This window comes from Salvelinus namaycush, chromosome 29 (assembly GCF_016432855.1).
Source record: "Salvelinus namaycush isolate Seneca chromosome 29, SaNama_1.0, whole genome shotgun sequence".
Lineage (NCBI taxonomy): Eukaryota > Metazoa > Chordata > Actinopteri > Salmoniformes > Salmonidae > Salvelinus > Salvelinus namaycush.
Window position 1 is genome coordinate 1,466,376 of NC_052335.1, and position 23,420 is coordinate 1,489,795.

At 44.6% G+C, this 23,420-nt stretch overlaps 1 protein-coding gene and 1 long non-coding RNA gene across 2 annotated transcripts in view; one reads left to right on the forward strand and one right to left on the reverse strand.

The window, feature by feature from the left end:
• The window catches only part of usta (uronyl 2-sulfotransferase a), a 205,422-nt gene that overhangs the window by 107,891 nt on the left and 74,111 nt on the right, over positions 1 to 23,420 (reverse strand). The gene's annotated exons all lie outside the window — the stretch shown is intronic.
• Positions 15,274 to 20,482, forward strand: LOC120024429. The gene is made up of 3 exons (XR_005472833.1): positions 15,274 to 15,512; positions 19,089 to 19,859; positions 20,031 to 20,482. It is a non-coding gene; the product is annotated as an uncharacterized LOC120024429 (long non-coding RNA).

Below are 23,420 nucleotides of genomic sequence, written 5' to 3' on the forward strand. Positions count from 1 at the left end.
CCACTTTGTGCCTCTTGGCTTTATTTTTGGACATTGTGGATTTAGTTTCTTTGCCTGAAGATTTTGTTCTTTAATTAAACCACCATCTCTAGTACTGCTGTGTCTGCCTCATCTTCTGGGTTCTGACGATTATTAGTGACTGTTTCTCGCACCGGGTCCTGACAGAAACACTGAGCCATTATAATGAACCCAGAGGCAGCCAGTACCCAGGATCTTTTTTCCATGCTGTCCCACCACAAGGGGACTGTCCAACGCCACGAAGCTGCTCTGGTTCAGCAAGAGGCCTTAATGGCTAGACATTCTCAACTTCTGTCAGAGATGCTGACTTCCATAAAGCAGATTTCGGATCGACTTTCCCCGGCAACCGCTTCTGCTCCAGTTCATCCGATTCAAGTGCCCCTGGCAGTTAATCCCCTGGCTGAACCTCGTCTGCCGCCTCCCCAACGGTTCTCAGGGGATCCGAGTGTTTGTAAGGGGTTTTTCACCCAATGTTCTCTCTCCTTTGAGCTGCAACCATCGTCGTTTCCCACCGACCGGTCCAAGATAGCATATATCATCACCCTGCTGTCGGAAAAAGCCCTAGCCTGGGCTACTGCTGTGTGGGATGCCCAAAGTCCCTGCTGTGCCAGCTACTCTACCTTTGCTGAAGAATTCAAGCGAGTGTTTCAAGGTCCTACCAACGGCCCTGACTCAGCCAAACAGCTCCTGACTCTCCGCCAAGGTCGGCGCAGCGTGACGGACTATGCCATCCAGTTCCGCACTGTGGCAGCAGCAAGTGGCTGGAACGACGAGGCGCTCACAGTGTGTTTTTTGAAGGGTCTTTCTGACACCATCCAAGATGAACTGGCCACTCGGGAACCACCGGACAACCTCGAGTCCCTTATCAAGTTGGCTTCACGCATAGACCAGCGTCTGAGAGAGAGAGAACAAAACCATAGACCGCTCACCCTAGCTCCTATCGGTTCCAGCTCCGAGTCTCCACCTTTATCCTCGCTGGCTCCACCAGAACCCATGCAGGTTGGACGCATCTCCCAGAATGAGAGAGACCGCCGGATGAGGGAGCGATGCTGTCTATATTGCGGCAAACCGGGCCATTTCCGCTCCACGTGTCCCGGGCTCCAGGGAAACGCACTCTCCCGTGCAGGCCTGGGAGGACTGTAACGGGAAACATAACCTCCTCCCATCCATCCAACTCCCGCCTGCTCATTCCAGTTACCCTTTCCTGGGACGACCACGAGTTTTCTCTTCAAGCCTTGGTAGACTCTGGAGCCGCAGGTAACTTCATGGATGGGGTCTGGGCGAAGGAGAATGGCGTTCCTTCTGAACCTCTAAGTGACCCCATAAGGGTTACTACGTTGGATAGAAGCCCTTTGGGATCTGGACTTGTCACTCGTGCCACTACCCCCTTGCGACTTTCAGTTTCCCAACACCAGGAAGTGATGAACTTTCATCTGATCTCCTGTTCCGAGTTCCCTCTCGTCCTTGGTTATCCCTGGCTTCACAGCCATAACCCTCACATCGACTGGTCTGTGGGCACTATCAAGCAGTGGGGTCCTACGTGCCAAGCCACTTGTATCTTCCCGAGTTCCCAGAGTTCCCCTTCCGAGTCTCTAGAATCCATCGACCTGTCCCGAGTTCCCGAGTGTTACCATGACCTCAAACTGGTATTTAGCAAACAGAGGGCCACCAAACTACCACCCCATAGACCTTACGATTGCACCATCGACCTGTTGCCGGGGACCTGCCCTCCCAGGGGTCGGATCTTTTCCCTTTCTCCTCCCGAACGAGCTGCTATGGATACCTACATCAAGGACGCTCTGGCAGCAGGCCTCATGCGTCCATCTACCTCGCCGGCGGGAGCAGGGTTTTTCTTTGTGGCCAAGAAAGACGGTGGATTACGACCTTGCATCGACTACCGGGGACTCAATGCCATAACCGTCCGTAACCGCTACCCGCTACCCCTTATGGCCACAGCCTTTGAGCTGCTCCAGGAAGCAGTTGTCTTCACTAAGCTTGACCTGCGGAACGCATACCATCTTGTGCGGATCAAACCCGGGGACGAGTGGAAGACCGCTTTCAACACGCCTACTGGTCACTACGAATACTCGGTGATGCCCTTCGGCCTGACCAACGCTCCGGCTGTGTTCCAAGCGCTCATAAATGATGTGCTTAGGGATATGCTTAACATCTTTGTGTTTGTTTACTTGGATGACATCCTCATCTTTTCGAGCTCCCTTCAAGAACACACTAAGCATGTCAGACAAGTGCTCAAACGCCTCCTAGACAGCCATTTGTACGTTAAGCCGGAAAAGTGTGAATTCCATTCCTCTCGAGTACAATTCCTGGGATTTATAGTGGAACCCGGACGAGTCCAGATGGACCCCAAGAAGGTAGAGGCGGTAGCGGATTGGCCCACCCCCAAGTCCGTTAAGGAAGTTCAGCGTTTCCTGGGCTTCACCAACTTTTACCGCAAGTTCATCAAGAACTTCAGCTCGGTGGCAGCCCCTCTCTCAGCTGTAACCAAGGGTGGCAACACAAGGTTTCTGTGGGGAAGAGAAGCTGAGACGGCCTTCCAAGGACTCAAGCAGCGCATCCTCTCTGCTCCCATCCTGACACTACCAACGGCGGATGAACCTTTTGTGGTGGAGGTAGACGCATCAGAGGTTGGGGTTGGAGCTGTCCTGTCTCAGAGGGGTGAAGACAAGAAGCTTCATCCTTGCGCCTTCTTCTCTCACCGGCTTACCCCGGCCGAGAGGAATTACGATGTGGGGGATCGTGAACTCCTAGCGGTTAAGATGGCATTGAAGGAATGGAGACACTGGCTCGAGGGGGCTTCTCAACCGTTTCAAGTGCTTACGGACCACAAAAATCTGGAGTATATCCAGCAGGCGAAGCGGTTGAACTCCAGACAAGCTCGATGGTCTCTTTTCTTCAGCCGATTTCAGTTTATCCTCACCTATAGACCCGGGTCGAAGAATCTCAAACCGGACGCCTTGTCACGAATCTACTCTCCTGCCATTCGAGAAGATACTGACATGACTGTCCTTCCTGCCGCTAAGATCGTGGCTCCGATCTCGTGGCAAGTGGAGGATACCGTGAAACAAGCTCAAGCCATCGAACCGGGCCCTGGAGGAGGTCCTGCCAATCGGTTGTTTGTTCCCAAGGCAGCAAGGTCCCAAGTCCTTCTGTGGGGGCACTCCTCTCGCCTCACCTGTCACCCGGGCGTAGGTCGCACCTTGGAGTTCATCCAGCGTAAGTTCTGGTGGCCCACCATAAAAGAAGACGTTGCCACTTTCGTCAAGGCCTGTTCCGTGTGCTGCCAGGGCAAATCTTCTCACCTCCGCCCTCAAGGACTCCTTCACCCTCTATCTATTCCCCACCGACCCTGGTCCCATATCTCGTTGGACTTTATTACTGGCCTTCCTCCGTCCCATGGTAATACTACGATCCTAGTCATCATCGACAGGTTTTCTAAGGCGGCCAGGTTTGTTCCCTTGACCAAATTACCTTCTGCCAAGGAAACAGCTGAGTTGGTGATTAACCATGTGTTCCGAGTCTTTGGGATTCCGCAAGATATGGTTTCCGACAGAGGTCCCCAGTTCGCCTCAAGGTTTTGGAAGGCCTTCTGCCAACTCATAGGGGCCACGGACAGTTTATCTTCAGGGTACCATCCGGAGTCCAATGGCCAAACTGAGAGGATGAATCAGGAGCTGGAAACCACCCTCAGATGCATGGTTTCCAACAACCCGTCCACATGGTCATCCTTCATTGTTTGGGCCGAGTACGCGCACAACACCTTGTGCTCCTCCTCCACTGGTATATCCCCGCATGAGTGTCAGTTTGGCTATGCGCCTCTATTGTTCCCGGACCAGGAGGCAGAAGTCAGAGTGCCTTCAGCCTCGAGGTTCATCAGACGCTGTCGGCTTACGTGGAAGAAGGCACGTCTTAATCTTCTGCGTTCCTCACAGCAGTACCAACGACAAGCCAACAGACGTCGCCGTCCCGGTCCTACCCTGTACCCCGGCCAGAGAGTATGGCTCTCAACAAAGAACTTACCGCTACGGGTGGAGTCTCGCAAGCTGTCCCAGAGATTCATCGGTCCCTTTAAGATTGCCAGGAGAGTCAATCCCGTTACTTTTCGCCTGCACTTACCCAGATCCCTTAAGATCAATCCAACATTTCACATTTCTTTATTAAAACCTGTTGTTTTTTCTCCCCTTATCCCGGCAGGCAGACCTCCCCCTCCGCCCCGTGTCATCGGTGGCCAGTCGGCTTATACCGTCCACCGGATACTGGATTCCCGCCGGGTGCAGCGGTCCTGGCAGTATCTGGTGGACTGGGAAGGCTACGGTCCCGAGGAGCGCTCCTGGGTTCCTGCCAAGGACATACTGGACCCTGACCTCATTCGTCAGTTCAGGACCCTCCACCCTGAGAAGGCTGGTAGGAACGTCAGGAGCCGTTCCTAGGAGGGGGATTCTGTCAGGTTTTGGCCAAGACTGTTCGGGTTTTGGTCACTAGATGTCCCCATTGCACCTTTTTTGTACCTTTTGTTTTTCTTGCTCTAATTATTGTTTGCACCTGTAGGTCATTCCCTTGTTAGTATTTAAACCCTGTGTGTTCCTCAGTTCCTTGCTCAGTGTTTGTAAGTTAGCACCCAGCCCCAGCCCAAGCCTTGTTTTATATAGATATTTCTCTTGTTGGATTTTCCAGAGGTTCTCTGGTTTAGTTCTTGTGTATTATTTGAGTAGTCTTTTGAGGTTTGTTTTTCCCTGCTGTTTTTTACCACTTTGTGGAGTTTCTTTTGTATTTTGGAGGATTTCCACTTTGTGCCTCTTGGCTTTATTTTTGGACATTGTGGATTTAGTTTCTTTGCCTGAAGATTTTGTTCTTTAATTAAACCACCATCTCTAGTACTGCTGTGTCTGCCTCATCTTCTGGGTTCTGACGATTATTAGTGACTGTTTCTCGCACCGGGTCCTGACAGCATCACAAGTCCTCAAAAAGTCAACAATGAAGAGGCGACTTCAGGATGCTGGCCTTCTAGGCAGACTCTTGGCAGAGTTGCAAAGAAAAAGCCATATCTCAGACTGGCCAATAAAAAGAAAAGACTAAGATGGGCAAAAGAACACAGACTGGACAGAGGAACTCTGCCTAGAACGCCAGCATCCCGGAGTCACCTCTTCACAGTTGACGTTGAGACTGGTGTTTTGCGGGTACTATTTAATGAAGCTGCCAATTGAGGACTTGTGAGGCATCTGTTTCTCAAACTAGACACTCTAATGTACTTGTCCTCTTGCTCAGTTGTGCACCGGGGCCTCCCACTCCTCTTTCTATTCTGGTTAGAGCCAGTTTGCGCTGTTCTGTGAAGGGAGTAGTACACAGAACAACAATTTTCAGCTGTGCTAACATAATTGCAAAAAGGGTTTTCTAATGATGAATTAGCCTTTTAAAATGATAAACTTGGATTAGCTAACACAACGTGCCATTGGAACACAGGAGTGATGGTTGCTGATAATGGGCCTCTGTACACCTATGTAGATATTCCATAAAAAATCTGCCGTTTCCAGCTACAATAGCCATTTACAACATTAACAATGTCTACACTGTATTTCTGATCAATTTGATGTCATTTTAATGGACAGAAAATGTGCTTTTCTTTAAAAAAAACAAGTACATTTCTAAGTGACCCCAAAATTTTGAACGGTAGTGTATATAAAGGCTGTTAAGATATTCATGTTTCAAGAATGCCCTGGCAAAGCAGTTTTATGCGCTAACTGAATGTAAGCTGATAATTATTGGTATTTTTCCTCAACTGGTCTCGGGAAGAAATTACAAGTTCTTACTGTCCGAGACTGAGTCAAGACCGTGAACAAATGTATCCGACACAAGACCGAGACACTGTCAACCGCCATGTTGTAAGACCAGAATCAGTCTGTTGGATGCCTCCAATAGTCAACACGGCTGGATGCGTTTTGCTACCACCGGAAACTTTGGGAAGATTGCCCATTATTTATTTTTTCTAAGGACCCAGAAATCTGAGGCAGTGGGATAACATATTCAAGTGAGTAAATACATTTTGAAAATTATAAAAAATTCTGTGTTATTAGTTAGCTTGCTACAGAAACTCAAATGAGCTGCTAACGTAATGTTCGCTACCGTAGTTATCTAACTTTACACACTGTATACACTAGCTAGCTAAGTGAATTAAATATCACCAGCTTGCTAACGTCATATTAGCTAGTTAGCTAGCTATCTATCTTGATGTATTTATCATTGTAACTAAATGCATTTGTAGCTAAGTAGCTAGCTAGCTAACAACCATGGAAGGAGGTGAAAGATTTAGCTAGCAGATCCAGCTGTCAGAGAGGGGAGAGTAGGCTACTGTGGATAGAGCAGTAACTTTGTGGGAGGACATTACGAAAATATTCTCCAGTTCCGGTCCCTAACGAGAAAGGGAAAGGGACAGACAGATATAGCAACATACTATTAAGAGCTGTGTCCAATTTTTCTATAATACAGACACTCTTTCAGATGTTTTCTGTCCTCAGATAGTCTTGAAACCTTGTCTGCAGATGAAGAGGTCCCAATGAATGTCCCAAGAGAATAAGGGTACATCCTTGTATACCATGGGTTATATGTGTACCTATGTTGGCAAATTTTCTGAAAACAAATACAGTTTAAAAGTCACACACAATGTATAAACATTTTCCACCTAGAGCAGGCCAAACCTGCTCGGTGTGCACGCTTCTGTTCCAGCTCAGCACTAACACATCTGATTCAACGTATCAAACCTAATTAGTTAATAATCAAGTGTGCTATTGCTGGGCTGGAACGTTAGTCTGCTCACCCAGTAGATCAGTGGAATGTGGTTGGCAACCTCTGGTATTTACTGTTTTTTATTCACCTGAAATTATGCTTTAGTAATAGCCTACTTGTTACCAAAATGTCTAACCTTTTCATATGAGTTAGCTTACTTGTACACTTTGAAATTATATATATATATATATATATATATATATATTTATTTATTCTTTATTTAACTAGGCAAGTCAGTGAAGAACAAATTCTTGTTTACAATGACAGCCTACCCCGGCCAAAGTCTCACCTGGATGACGCTGGGCCAATTGTGCGCCGCCCTATAGGACTCCCAATCGCGGCCAGTTGTGATACAGCCTGGAATCGAACCAGTGACGCCACTCAAGAGCCCAAAAAGAGGGGAAGGGAACCTCTCTCTAGTTTGTCTGTGTTTCTGTGTTGTTTTCTCAAATGAACATGACCTTTTTGTTCAGTCATAAGCTCTCCAATTAGATTTATTTGATTGTCACTATTTCTTCAGGATATCAGCCATGTGAACCCATTTTGCAGTTGATAATGCCATGCAACGCCAATGCAGCCATAGGCCTACAGCAGTGGATCCCAACTCCAGCCCTTGAGTACTCCCAACAGCACAATATGTTTCTTGTATCCCCAGACAAACATACCCGATTCAACTCATTGAGGGCCTGATGATTAGTTGACAAGTTGAATCAGGTGTGATTGGCCGGGGCTATAATAAAACTGTCTGTTGGGGGTACTCAGGGACCGAATTTGGGAACCACTGGAATACAGTATGCTGGCATTAGCCTTATTTGCAATGCACCTATTGACATTGTGCATCTGAAGTAGAGAATAGCTTAACTCACACACTGTTTTGCATTGTTCAGCTATATTTTCTCAATAAAAAAATGATACCAGTAGACAATGTATGAAGCTAATCATGATCCTATATTGTGCACATGCCTTGTGCTGACATTAAATGTTTTAGTGCAAATCCAACCTTTAGAATCTAGGTGGTGAAATGTATGGGAGCTAGAGACGAAGGGATCTTTAGCTTAAAACATGCAACTACTACTACTACTACCAAGTTCAATGCCAGATACTTCTCTCCCAGAAGGTCTGAGTGGCACTTGGAGGTGCCACTGTGGTAATGAAGATGGTTTGCCTAAGACTACCACAACAATTACATTGTTTATGCTAAATGTGTTTCAATTGTCAAATAAAGACAATAGTTGGCCTATAAGAAATACTTTTCAATTGGGCTAGGCAAAGCAGAGAGGACAAAATACTTTTCATTTCACCCATACAACAATATAGTGTATTATTAAAGTCCAATATGTTTACAATATCAACAATAGACTTTCTTACACGTTCCAAATTACATTATATATATTCATACAGTTTGTCGTCATGACGACAAAGGTGCTTTCTACTTAAATGGCGCAACATAATCATTTAGATTGTCCAAAGCACAGCATATGACAAGTGACAACTATCTCGTATTACTGAGGGATGTCTCCGTTCATATCTGGAAAAGAACAAAGTAGAAAAGGATTCAGCATTGCTCATCTTCAGTCAGTATCTAGTTAACATGGGTGTCTTGATTGTTTTATATAACCTGGCAAGTAAGTTAAGAACAAATTCTTATTTACAATGACGGCCTACTCCAGCCAATTGTACACCGCCCTATGGGACTCCCAATTACGGCCAGATGTGATACAGCCTGGATTCAAACCAGGTACTATAGTGACTCCTCTTGCAATGAGATGCAGTGCCTTAGACTGCTGCGCACCCGGGAGCCATATAGGTCAGCTGGTGAACCTACAGTACATAAACAATTCAGAGCACACCTGATGTTAGAATATCACTTCTTCAGGTCACCTATCAGGGCTCTTAGGTGTTTGGTTGTGTTTAAATCATTCAGGTGTTTAAGTGTCATATAAAATATGGCATCTATTGTTGGGCTGGAACAACCATAGTCAACACATCAGGTTGTCCTTTCTCATTGAGACCCTTTGTCCTACGCTGTAATGCCCATACAGTTTCCCTCCTCTTATGAATAAAGTTATCAAATGATCATTGGGTTACCATATATATATATATATATATACACACAGTGGCAAGAAAAATCTGATCTTCATCTAAGTCACAACAATAGACACACATAGTTGCTTAAACTAATAATTATTGTATTTTTCTTGTCTATATTGAATACATAATTTAAACATTCACAGTGTAGGTTGGAAAAAGTACGTGATCCCCTAGGCTTAATGACTTCTCCAAAAGCTAATTGGAGGCAGGAGTCAGCTAACCTGGAGTCCAGTCAATGAGATGAGATTGGAGATGTTGGTTAGAGCTGCCTTGCCCTATAAAAAACACTCACAAAATGTACGTTTGCTATTCATAAGAAGCATTGCCTGATGCCTCGAACAAAAGATATCTCAGAAGACCTAAGACGAAGAATTGTTGACTTGCATAAAGCTGGGAAGGGTTACAAAAGTATCTCTAAAAGCCTTGATGTTCATCAGTACACGGTAAGACAAATTGTCTATAAATGGAGAAAGTTCAGCACTGTTGCTACTCTCCCTAGGAGTGGCTGTCCTGCAAAGATAACTGCGAGAGCACAGCGCAGAATGCTTAATGAGGTTAAGAAGAATCCTAGAGTGTCAGCTAAAGACTTACAGAAATGGATGTTCCACAGTGCTACTGGAAAAATATTTCATGGATATCAAAACCTCATCCCAACTGGAAAGTATGGTGGAGGGAGCATCATGGTTTGGGGCTGCTTTGCTGCCTCAGGGTCTGGACAGCTTGCTATCATCGACGGAAAAATGAATTCCCAAGTTTATCAAGACATTTTGCAGTAGATTGTTAGGCTCTCTGTCTGCCAAGTGAAGCTCAACAGATGTTGGGTGATGCAACAGGACAACGACACAAAACACAGAAGTAAATCAACAACAAATGGGTTCAACAGAAGAAAATACACCTTCTGGAGTGGCCCAGTCAGAGTCCTGACCTCAACCCGTTTGAGATGCTGTGGCATGACCTCAAGAGAGCAGTTCACACCAGACATCCCAAGAATATTGCTGAACTGAAACAGTTATGTAAAGAGGAATGGTCCAAAATTCCTTCTGTTTGTGTGTTATTAGTTTAAGCAGACTGTGTTTGTCTATTGTTGTGACCTAGATAAAGATCAGATCAAATTGTATGACCAATTAATGCAGACATCCAGGTATTTCTAAAGGTTTCACATACTTTTTCTTGCCACTGTATGTATATATATATGACAACCACTGGAGTTTTTTGGGACAGTAATGTCCTCCAGGCTATTTGGACGTCATATTGCACAATTTGCGTCCCCCCTATTTATGGTCAAGGCCAGAACGGATCCAGATTGTGTAAAATGAACATAATATTTGACATTTCATAGCAGATTAGGATAATTTACACAGCAGGTTAGGGTGATTAGGTTAAGGTTAGGAAAAAAGTTTGGGTTAGCTAAAATGCAAACATTTATTTTTAATCTGGACCTCAAAATCTGGACCTCTTTTATGACCCCTTTTCGGCTTAGATTACACGGATGCTTTCAAGAAGAAGTTGTTCGTATTGATCTGTTGCCAGTGTTAGTTCAGTAGGCCTAGCCTACCATCGTATTACAAAAAATTCTGCTAATGTCTTCAGTCATATAAAGTGTCGTAGAAAGGGCCACAAGGGGAAAAAACGTCTCCGATATAGCCTGTAAGCCTATGCCTCTACGTGCACATTAATAGCCATAAATTATCACTATCCAATCTACTCATCACATTAGGAATTGTAGGCTTACATTTGTCTGCAAATGCGACGATAGAGGCATGCAATCCTTTGTTATATTGGGGCATTTTTATGGTGAAAAAATTGCTTCCCCAAAACTTGAAAATCACACAACACATGCTAATAGATAGACTACAAGATATCGAGCTAGCTAATTTGGTCTACAGTAACTTAGTGTTGTTGTTAACACCTGGTTAGCATAACAGCGAAACTAAACTCGAAAATGATCTCACTTGACTTACCAGTGATGAAATGACCCTAGTAAACCCTGTATTGACGGCTGTCTCGTCTTGACGGGCAAAAAGGTTTCTTCGCTTTTCTGACCGTTCTTATCTCATTGGTGTCACCAACGGTGTTTCATGATTGCAGGGAATCTGTAAACATATTTTTTCCCATTGTCTTTCTTTCCTTGTTAGAGCAGCCAAATACTCCACAGAAAATTACTCTGGTGATGAATCAACTAGTTTTAGGCACTGTTATCATGCAGTTTGGGGTAGCCATTCGGCTGTAGTTGTCAGAAGAATGAATTTGGTGGTCTTCCAAAATGGCCGCCAGGAGGCATTCTAGGTCAACTGCAAGCCCTCTATTAACCTTCACAGTGAATGCTTTTATTGATAAGTTTTGTGCGAATGAATATGAACATCGGCAGATTCAGCCTAAAAAAATATTGCCCCTATTTAATACCCTTCCTGTTAATAGATCGCAAACAGCATACAACTGAGCTCAACGTTTGAATTGACACGTTCACGTTCTCATCCCTAGCCTAAAAACGCATATCAAGTGCAAGTGCTCCGTTTAGCTCACATCTGAAGGCCGGGGTGCAGTTAGGACGTTTTCTACTACTGCGGCTCGCTAAAATACCCGAATGATTATGATCACACTTCCTCAATTCAACTATTATGGCGACACTATACCAAAGACGGTTTAGATACTTGGGAACCAAGCTCGAGTTCTCAGTGTAGCCTGTTATTGCCCAGACTTGTTAAAATATCTTCATGCCTAGAAAAAAAAACTCCAGACTTCCGTCATAACTGTCAATTTATTGAAAATAAAAAGAATTACAGGGGGCAGTCTGGGGAAAAAACAATCCCGTCCAAATCGTCCTCTGGAATAACGGACATTCTGCGGTAAAAAATACATACCAACGTTCTCTAGTAATATAGTCCCGTGCGAATAGGGCTTAAGAGTAGGCTGACAACCCCCCACTATGGGCTCTCACCACCCCCGAGCCTTACACGCACTGATACAGTACACACAGATCACAGGAGGTTGGCGGCACCTTAATTGGGGAGGACGGACTCGTGGTAATGGCTGGAGCGGAATCAGTGGAGTGGTATCAAACGCATGGTTCCTATGTGTTTGATGCCATTCCATTTGTTTCGTTGCAGCCATTGTTATTAGCCGTCCTCCCCTCAGCAGCCTCCACTGACACACATACACACACCTATGCACGCAAAGATACAGCACACATACACACAAGTGCACGCAGTGTACTAACAAACACACAGAGTACACATGCCACCGCTGTTTATTCATGCTAATAGGAGGTGCCACAGTGTCAGAGTGAGGAAAACACCCTATCCCTAACCCATAACTCCCTTATGGAAATATGGCAATGGTTTGAGCTTCAGTCTACACTGTTAATTTAATATCGCCATGATCCCGGTCAAAAGCATTCATTTACTATCAATTATAGTGGTTGATGAGGTCAATCGTGGCCATTCACAGTCAACTACGGTCAACGACATTCTTTCGGGATCAACGGTTCTCATCAGCGTTCAAAGGCGTTCATTCGCGGTCAACTGTACTCATTGAAAGTCGACAGCAAAAGCTCGAGGCCAATGGGCTACGGTCATTTGCGGACAGCCTGTGCTGCTCTGTAATCAGTGTGCCGTGTGTGTTAGTGAGGCGTCCACGAGGCTGTCTGGCCTTCAGGCTGGGTGAAATGCTTTTAGTCTCGTCTTAAAATACAAAGGTAGGAATCTGTTTGTCCACTCTACTGTTAGAGGGAGGCCAAACTCTCTGATCCGCTTAATTACAGTGCTAGTGGGAGGAGAGAGGGAGGGTGATTGAGGGAATCAAAGACTGAAACAATGAAAGGAGAGAGAAATAATGAGAGTGACAGACAATACAGAGGGAGGAGAAGGAAAAGAGAGGAGGTGGGGCGAGAGAGAGAGAGCAAGAGAGAATAGAGAGGGAGGAGAAGGAAAGAGAATAGATTGGGAAAGAGAAAGAAAGATAGAGAGGAAATGTAGAGCGTTTTGAAGTGGAGAGGGTAAACAATCCTAAGATCTATAAAACCAACATAATGCAGTTGGTGACATGCAGATAAACATTCATATTCATGAGTGGAATATGACAGGCCTCTGATGGATTGCCGCCTGTTTTTGGGGACGGGATCATCGCCCTCTCTCTCTCACACAAACCCCCAAGGAACACACACACACACACACACACACACACACACACACACACACACACACACACACACACACACACACACACACGTCACCATTTCGGGGTGAATGCCTTATGGCTTTCTGAATGCACGGAGCATTGCAGCCGGGAATGCCAGGAATTGCTTGGGAAGAGGAACCCACACACACGTTTTTCCTGCTCTTCCAACCCCTTAATTTAGCTGGCAGACTGGGATCTTTTACACATATAAATAGACCAGCAGTAACACACGCCCTCTCACAGTGTGTGTGTGTGTGTGTGTGTGTGTGTGTGTGTGTGTGTGTGTGTGTGTGTGTGTGTGTGTGTGTGTGTATGTTTGCATGTTTGTCTATGTGTAAGTGTGTGTGTTTGTGCACACTGCGTGCATACTATGCTACACACGATGTTTGTGAGTGCCGGCTTCAGCTCAATGTGGACTTGCATACCAATCCTCTCTCTAATTCAGCTCTGTTGGCCTAGCTGGAGCTAGCTAGCAGTGGTTAGCGGTTAGCTTCAGTCTTACCGAAACACCTGATTACAACAGAGCCAGCCTAGCGCTGCAAATTACAGACAGGCCCCAGAAATTCATCATCACACTAGTGTTGTATTGTTACAGTCCTATCCATAAGACAACGCTTTCTCACTGTTCACGTTTCAGGAAGCTATTTGTACAATACATACAGTACTGTAGTACAGCTTCACTCCAGTCAATTCTCACTCTCTGTCTCTATGGACTAAATAAAGTAGAGAATGATTCAAAACTGTGTCTACATAGTGAGCTCTCTCTAATCCCCTCCTACTGTATCTACACTATGTCCATTTGGTGTCTGGTATCATATGTAACAACAATGAACTGTGGTTAGTCTCTCCCTGCTCAGAGCAGTAGCACTGACATGGAGTAGGGCCGGGATTCCATCCAATCGCGGGTTTTAGTCATTGAGGCTTTTAAAAGACAATTATCCCGCTTTCAAGGAGATCCCATTCACAGTGAACGCTGCATACGTCGGCTCAAAATCGAAATTGCCTTTAAAAGCCGCGATGCCTATAACCCGTGACTTAATGGAATCCCGGCCTAGGTCTCTGTTGTTTAGAAGAGGAGTCATCCCTCAGCAATGTTGTGTATGTTTTATACTCCCCAGAGTGTGGTCCCTTAGTGGATATACACATTCAAAGCTTCAACATGTTCTCCTTCCTTCCTCCAGTCGATAAGACCTCCGCCATTCACACAAACAGACAGTCAATAAAACTTAACTGTGACAGCTCATGACCGCTTTCATACTGTCATTTTGACAAATGACGAGAGCTCATAGTCAGCTCGAACCGTAACTAGCAAGCCTACGCAGCCACAGATTTGTGCTGGACGTGGGGTGTGAGGTCGAGCCGAGATTCCTCACGCATCGAATGGACGCGCAAATAAAAACGACACATACTCGTTCGGTTATGAAGCCCTACATATGCAAGCATGCACGCACGCACACACTGAGAGAGAGAGAGAGAGAGGGCAAAAGGATGCTGAGGATTCAGTGCAGCAGTTCCAGGCAATGGTTTTGTAATCCTCTGGCTGGGCGTGTAATGGAACTGCATGTAGTGATTAGAGACAGTCACTGTTCTCCAGCTGGCCGTAAACACAGCCAAGTCAACCAGTGTATGTGTGTGTGTGTGTGTGTGTGTGTGTGTGTGTGTGTGTGTGTGTGTGTGTGTGTGTGTGTGTGTGTGTGTGTGTGTGTGTGTGTGTGTGTGTGTGTGTGTGTGTGTGTGTGTGTGTGTGTGTGTGTGTGTGTGTGTGTGTGTGTGTGTGTGTATGTGTGTGTGTGTGTGTGTGTGTGTGTGTGTGTGTGTGTGTGTGTGTGTGTGTGTGTGTGTGTGTGTGTGTGTGTGTGTGTGTGTGACTGTGTCTCTGCGTGACTGACAATGACCTTCACTGTACAAATAATAGTGTACGTAAGTGAAATGGAATGCTGTGCTGTTGTATAGGTGCGTGTGAGTGGGTGAGTGGGTAAGTGAGTGAGTGAGTGAGTGAGTGAGTGAGTGAGTGAGTGAGTGAGTGAGTGAGTGAGTGAGTGAGTGAGTGAGTGAGTGAGTGAGTGGGTGGGTGGGTGAGTGAGTGAGTGAGTGAGTGAGTGAGTGAGTGAGTGAGTGAGTGAGTGAGTGAGTGAGTGAGTGAGTGAGTGAGTGAGTGAGTGAGTGAGTGAGTGAGTGTGAGCGTGTAACAAATGCCAGCGTGGTCAGTGTACTCTGGGTGACTGGCGTGGGATCAGAGTCCTGTACAGACTTCACATCTGATCCGGAGGCTACTGCACTGTCTTGTCCAGGAAATACTTCACAAGGAAGACATTAACACACACTGCCGACAGAGGAAACAAGAGAAATAGAGAAAAAGAGTGGAGAGAGGTTCGCTGAGGAGGAAAGATATATACAAAAATTGAGACAGAGCAGTAAATAGAGACACGGTAAGAAACAGTGAGAAACATTAGACATTGCTTAGGCTTGACCAAATCAAGGGGTGAGAATTTGCGTGAAGAATTTGTACAATTTGCTGTCGAGTGATAAATGTATTTACAGGCGAGAGCTGTCTAGCTGGCACCAGACAGAGCCAATGCTAGTCCCTGATCCAGCCCACGCATGCATCAAGGACTGTTGTGTACTGATGTGGACTGACTGACTGTAGTGGTTCTGGGCCAGGCCAGTCTGGACCAGGCCAGTGGAAACGCTACACAACCTGGATCAGGGCCAGTAAACCAGGCCAGAGAAATCTTGATGTCTTTTAAAGGGTCGCAGCAATAGTGGTGGATTGTGTGTGTGTGTGTGTGTGCGAGTGTGTGTGTGGGTACATGCTTGAGTGTTACAGATCAGTATTGGCAGGAGGAAAATATGTCTGCTTCTTCAGTGGTAGAATCAACCAGTTCACTTCACCCAGAGTTTATACTGAGCTCTGAGATGACCTTTGACCTCTTATTATGCCTCTATGGCGGGAAGTTGGCCCAATTCAACTGAAAATCAGCTTACATTCCTACATTCACTGTAATCTTAGGTAATGCAATTGCAGTGGAATGTTTCTGACAGAGTAGGGTATAAGTTGTCCTTAAACACTGATACAGGGTCAGATTTGTCTTCATACCCCTCGTAGTTATGGATATGATAGGGAGTAGGCTAAGCTGATCTTAGATCTGTGGTTAAGAGCCACTTCTACGTTCAGCATTTCTGACTGAAGAGGGCGGAGCTTTTGGTCTTACAGATCAGAGACAGACAAACACCCACTCTCTCAACTGTCAGGTAGAGCCAGACACACCACTGGTCTCTCTGGACCAATTGGGTGAGATTAGGGACATGACCCTCTGTCCTACAATCAATACAGTATGGCTTCTTGGAAGTAGGGGAGTTTGTGTGTCTTTAGAGGAAGTGTTGTTAACTTTGGACTAAAGTTCTGCAGCACTCAAGATGTCTTGTTAAAAGATCTGGATAAAAGTGGCTTTATTCAGCATAAAAAGAGGGCTTGGATGTACCGTACTATGGAAGGAGGTTTAAGCTGGGGTTTTGTGGTTCTTTTGTTCAGAGGTTAGTAACCAGAGTGGATAATACTTAGCAGGTAAATTAGTTCATTGTCTTGTAACTTTAAAATGGGCAGTTCTATGTTTTAAGCTCTTATTGAGAGACGATTGGAGGAGGCAAGTCCCTCTGTCTGTCAAAGGAGCCAGGCTTTAAGTAAATCCCATCACCCACCTGAAATGAGAGACCAGCTGAGTCTTAAGAGTATAGCAGTACATTTCCAGACCCAGGTGATAATATGTATGCGTGTGTGTGTGTGCGCTGTATGCTTTATGTGTGTACATTTTCAGGGTGTGTGTGTGTGTGTGTGTGTGTGTGTATGTATGTGTGTGGAGCGCATTTCCATATAAAAAGCTCCATAAGCACTAACATGTGAGGTTCATAGGAGCAAATAAAATACGGTGTCAAATTAAAGCTATTTTTAAGAAATAAAGGCATATACGTATAAATAAAAAAATCCTAAAAATGTGAAATAAGCAAAGGCTTTGATTTCTGGTCGAACAGATTGAAAAGGGGGTCTTAGAAAAAATATAGCAGAAAAAGTCTTAAAATGCATTAGAAATACAGTATATCAAAACACAATAATGTTGAAGAAAAGACCCCTGCCAACTAATATCAACATTTATATTTAGTTCTGCAGAAATTATTTGCCTCCTGTAATTTTATGAAATATTGTAAAGTGTCTTGTCATTCTGTTACCAAAGACCCACATTTCTTTAAGATATTTAAAAATATATATTTTTAATGAGGAAGGATAATTAAAGTTCACAGAAGTAACAAGTAAAGGTAGGCCTATCAATTACTGTCACGTTCCTGACCTTATTTCCTTTGTTTAGTCTTTGTTTAGTTGGTCAGGACGTGAGCTGGGTGGGCATTCTATGTTTTGTGTTTCTATGTTGGGTTTGTTGTTTGGCCTAATATGGTTCTCAATCAGAGGCAGGTGTTTGTCATTGTCTCTGATTGGGAACCATATTAAGGTAGCCTGTTTTCACTGTTGGTTTGTGGGTGATTGTTCCTGTTCGTGCGTTCATGTGTTTTATGTTCTCTAGTTCAGGACTGTAGCTTCGTCGGTTTTCTTCTGTTTATTGTTTTTGTTCGTATTGAAAAAAGTGTTTCAATAAATATGGAAACGTACCACGCTGCGCTTTGGTCCTCCTCTCTTTCCACCGACGAGAGTCGTTACAATTACCTATAGTGTTTTTACTGGTCATTTGGTTTATGATTTATTAAGTAATTAAAACGCGTAAACAAATCGGTAACAGAATTGCCCCATAATCTGTAACAGAATGACTGCAACTAAATTGGCTACAATCGGAATTCATAGTAGTCAAGTTGAGGTCTTCTCGGGTCCAAAAAACGAGACCCGAACCCTATTGGACACATTCAATTCTTACCCGACCCCGACAGGACCTAGTCATTAAAAACAAAATCTATACCTGATTCGAGGTGGACCAGATCTGACCCAAAACTTGTCAGAGATGAGAATCGGATCTAGCCTGGTTGCCGTCTCCGTTCAGCTATTACATTCCACTTGCCACTACTGTCATTTGCCAAAGAGACATTCTATCATCAATGAGCTTGAGGAGAACAGAGGATTTGAACGTGATTGGATAACCATTACAGCTGTTATCAAATCACAATGTTTATGCACATTAGACTGATAGGAAAACTTAAGACATATATTTGATTGGAAACATTCTAACATTGGGCATTCTAACATTGGGCATTGTAACATTGGCCTAATAAATTTGATTGTAAACATAAACATTGGGGGCGGGGAACACAGAGGTTTCGCCTTTAATGCATTTTTACCACCTGCCAATGGGATCACATCACACCAGAGAAGCTCTCGCCATTCAAACTTCCCTGCCAGTTCAATGTGTAAACGATGTAGCCTATTTTATATACAAGCAAGTGCAAGGTGCTTCTTTCCTCAAATATGCAGTACTGGTCAAAGGTTTGGACACACCCACTCATTCCAGTGTTTTTCTTTTTTCTACATTGTAGAATAATAGTGAAGACATCAGCACTAAGAAATAACACATATGGAATCATGTAACAACCCAAAAAGTGTTAAACACTGGAATATTTATTATACAAGGGGACAGGCCAGGGCAGGTCAAGGGCAGGCAGAGTTCAGTCATTTAGGGCAGAGTCAATGAGGTACAGAACGGCAGGCAGGCTCAGAACCCGGGAAGACTAGACAGACTCGAAAACGGGTAAACACGCTGACAAGACAAACTGGCAACAGACAAACAGAAAACACTGGTATAAATACACAGGGGATAATGGGGACAAATGGGAGACACCTGGTGGGGGGTGGAGACAAGCACAAGACGGGTGAAATAGATCGGGCTGTGACAGGTGCATCTCGTGTTGATAGCAAGCCCCAAGCCTGATGGAGAGGTGTGTGTGAGTGGATTATGACACACGGATATATATATTTTATCTAATTAATTGGTGCAATTGTTATTTTTCAGATCTGTGAAGATTGGGTACGCACTTACACAGCAGTCAACATGCCCCTTTCCAAAAGTGATCACCCCTCCATGAGGCAGTTTCTGAAGGAGAAAGTCATCAAAGGAGGTGCCATCCCTGGATACCACCAGCTACAGGAAAAGTACTTGGGAGATGTCTACCTGAAGGTGAAGGGAAGAACTCAAGCAACATCTCGCAGGGAAGCCAGTGGCAGTCATCTTCGATGAAACTCCAGATGTTGAAGGAAGATGTGTACTAAACATCCTCACCGCACCACTTGAAAAGGATACCTCGGAGAGAATTCTTGCCTACCTCGACAGAGACAGTGTTTCTGGAGCAGTGTAACCATTCAACAGTTTCCACGGCGGTGGTGAAATGTCTACAAGATTACAAGATCGCCAATGATGACGTCATTGTCTTTGACACAGACAATGCTGCGTACATGAAGAAAGCCGACAGAGCTGCACTTCAGTCGTTGTTCCCCCATCTCCCTGCACATAACATGCATGGTTCCCATCATGAATCTGATAAGGATTGCTCTCTGCAAAACTTTTGATCAGCTGGACGCATTCATGCTACGTTTTTCGCAGATGTTTTACCAGCACGCAGAATAAGATACCTTTACCTTCCTCACCACCAAACTGGCAGGACGGAAGAGAGCAACTATGGCTCCCAATCCATGTGCAAATCGCTGGAACTCATGGTTCTCAGCAGTGCAGTACCACTCACAGCTGTTTGGCCTCTACAAGGGGTTCATAGAGATGGAAATACAGGTATGATTTAAATCTACTTGCATTCTACAATTGCTTAAGTCATTGTCATTTATATCATTGTAATTATGGAGACAAAAGTGGCCTACATTTTTTGAAAGCTGTGATGGCATTTCACAGTGAGTATAAGTAATATTTCTTATGTTCCTCTTTTGTATTCCTTGTCATTCACAGGTGTGTGGCCCGAGGTGCCCCAACAGTCTGTAGAGAAACTCCCATAAGATGCTACAAGACCAAGAGCAGGTTCAGTCGCTGGAGATTCAGCTGAACATCATGGCAGACATGTTCAAAGTCGTCCTGCAGCTTCTCGACATCTTCCAGAGCAGACGCCCGTGACAACAAAGATCTTTCACTATTTAGAGGACTTGCAGATGAACATTGCAGCCGTCAAAGAACTACAGTAGGAGGCTTGTTCACACTGCTTTGACGCAGTTGACGACGTACCCTTTGCTGTGAAAACAAAAATCTTGAGCACCGTTGAAGAGGCATACAGCAATGCAGAGGAAAAACTCCATGGCAAACTGTCAGATAGTCAGCCTGCCCTGGAGCTCCTCAGAGAGATTAAAGTAGATGTCACACGTCAATTTTGATTGATGACCCTATGTGAACCTATGTGAACGCTATGTGAACCCTATGTCCTGATGACGTGTGCATGCCCAAGGGCTGCCGGTCAGGCCAGCCTGGTGGTTAGGTGGGGGCTGGTTGGGTGAGTAAGGGTCCAGTTGTCAGGTCAACCGGTAATGATTTATGACCCAAGCCTGATTGGGGGCTGGGTGGTTGAGTAAGGGTCCAGTTGTCAGGTCAACCGGTAATGATTTATGACCCAAGCCTGATTTATGACCCTATGTAATGATTGATGACCCAATGGCGTGTAGAAGGGTGCATGCCAATATTTGGGTTTCAGGTCAGGACATCGTGGTGGTTAGGGGGGCTTTGGGGTAAGTAAGTGACCAGGTGTCAGGTCAACCGGTTACTGTTTCTCACGGTTTGGGGTGGTTAATGCCCCTTATAAAGCGCCTGAACAATACCTGTTTAAGACTGTACATGATAACCCCCCCCTGAATATTAAACAAAAATGACACCTATGCCAATTTTAGGGATGTTATGCTCGGCTTGTCATGAACCCAGTGACCAAAGCCTTGAAAAAGTTCTGTGTGAAGCTCCAGAATGTTTTAAAGGATTTTTGGGTACGAGTGAGGGCCACATGTCTTACATATTCCACCCGGAGGATTCTACGGTAAAGATATTCACAGACAGTGGACCCAAACCCCTTTATCCGGCAAAACCTGGGAGTTTTCCCCCGGCTCTGGGGATGAGAGAATGGCTAAACATCAGGCTGGCTCTTTGTAAAATTGAACAGGTCCTGAGTGGTACAAATGTGCCAGGATATGCGTTGGAAGAACAGGTCTGCGGCCGCAGTGATCTCAAGGCTCTAAGAATTGCTTCAATGGACTATAGCCCTGACAACAAAGTGACAATTTTAGCCTGTGACCTTTATGATAAGTCTAATGCTACAAAGTCTGTCAATTCTCCTGTAGCTTCCAGAGCACGCAAACATGTAAACTTTTTTATTCCTGTGTTTAGTTTTAAATGGGTGGATTATCCAATTTTCATAACACTTATGAATAAGCTGGACATTCTCTTCCAAAATGGTGAACAGTTACAGCGCTGGGCGAGGCTTTCCTTGAGACAGAGTCAAGACCAAAAGGCCCGACGTCGGATCTACCCCTGGAGTGAAAACTTACCAAGTGTTGATGAACCTTGCAAGAGATCCCGGCATTTTGATGGCCAACTGGACACTGATAATGGGGGATGGTTGCATCAGATCCCTGGATCTGTAAGAAAGGCTGCGTAAAAGACCTTAATAATGTAAGGCTATAAAATGTATGTACTAAATATTTTGAATGAAATAAATGGTTTTAAAAGCAGAATCTCACCACGTCATGAACTCGTTAGTTTGTTCACTCTTAGCCCAGTCTGTCCCTGAGAAAAAAACTTGCTGAAAAAGCCATGTGCGCGCGTATGTGTGTGAGGGAGTTTTCTGTAGTGGCTGTGTGTGTGTGTGTGTTTCAAAAACAGAAAAAGGGGGCGGGGTGTTTGTTAAAAAAATACCCTTGCATCTGCGCTCAAGGCTCTCTCTCTCTCTCTCTCTCTCTCTCTCTATGCCTGGTGGGTCGTTTGAAACCAAGGTTTACACTATCCTGCAAAACAGATGCCTACCCCCTCAACAATAATATTGTGTCTTAAGCCTCCTAAACACAAAGTCCTTTCAAAAACTATTTTTTAGGTGGGTTAAAAAATCATTCATCCCAGCGATGTCGAGACCACCCCACCCCTGCATCGAGGTGCTAGCACCCCGGAGATTTTAGAATATCCAAAAGGATCCTAATGTTTAGACACCCCCAATACCATGTGTTTGAAATGTGTCAAATATATCTTGGGAGGGGTATAGCCCGAAAAAACGACAAACCCCAGATGCTCTGTAAAAAGCATTCAATGCTTTCTCTAGGTCGGGGGGTACAAAAGCTAGGCAAAACAGGTCCCCTGTTAGACCCGTTTTAGCGCCGCTACAAATTTACCCTACAGCATCCCCCAGGAATAGTTAACGGACTGAAGCGTTAAAAAGATAATCTGGGAAAACAGTCTAATGGATCTATCGGAAGGTGAGTTCTTGAAATAAATATATATTTATATTAGATTTGGTTGTTGTGGGGAATTGTTTGAAAAGCGTGGTATGTTATAGAAATATTAAACAATCATTAGGACCAGTATGCTTACCGTATAACAAGTCAATATTAGCTAAAGTGATTATAGCTTTAATATTGTCGAATGTTTTATAGATTCTGAAGCATTCACGCAGATACTCCGAGGTATAACTGAGCTCGAACCATCCATAGGGTCTCCGGAACAAATTGCAGACATCCAAACGCCGACCCTGAATTGTAAACGTAAGTAAGCTCCAAGAATTCCGTAAAAATATTTATACCTTAAAAACCAAAAGTGTCGGCATCTTATATTAAAAGTTATTTTATGTGTTTACAGCGGACATACAGCCTAGAAGGTTAAACGAGGCCCTATGGAGCCTGAACGGTTTCTGCGAAGCATATGACTACGAGACAATTCTGCCCTACTCCCAGGATGTATTTACACACAAGCCGCGAACAGAGACTTTAAAAGGCAGGTCAACTCCCCTGGGCCAGGACCCCGGTGCGCCCCATATTTCTAAACATCAACGGACAATCAGTGCCCAGATCCACAGTTCCGCTTCACCCGAACAATTCTACGTGGCCAGTATTCACGAGACAGCGTTCCAAGGACAAGGTATGAATCAATTATATATTATTATTTATATCGATATATTATTATTTTAATATTTATATATTTTTTATTTATTTTTATGCCTGAATATGTTAAAACAAGGCCTTATATTTTTTTTTTTTTTTTTTCAGGCTCACCATCTACCGAACCTGCAGATGCTGTAATACAGGTTGACCAAAGACATGTTCCCGAGTTCTCAGAGCTTCTTCAGAACAGCCCTCGTCAAAAAAGCCGAGGTATTTAATT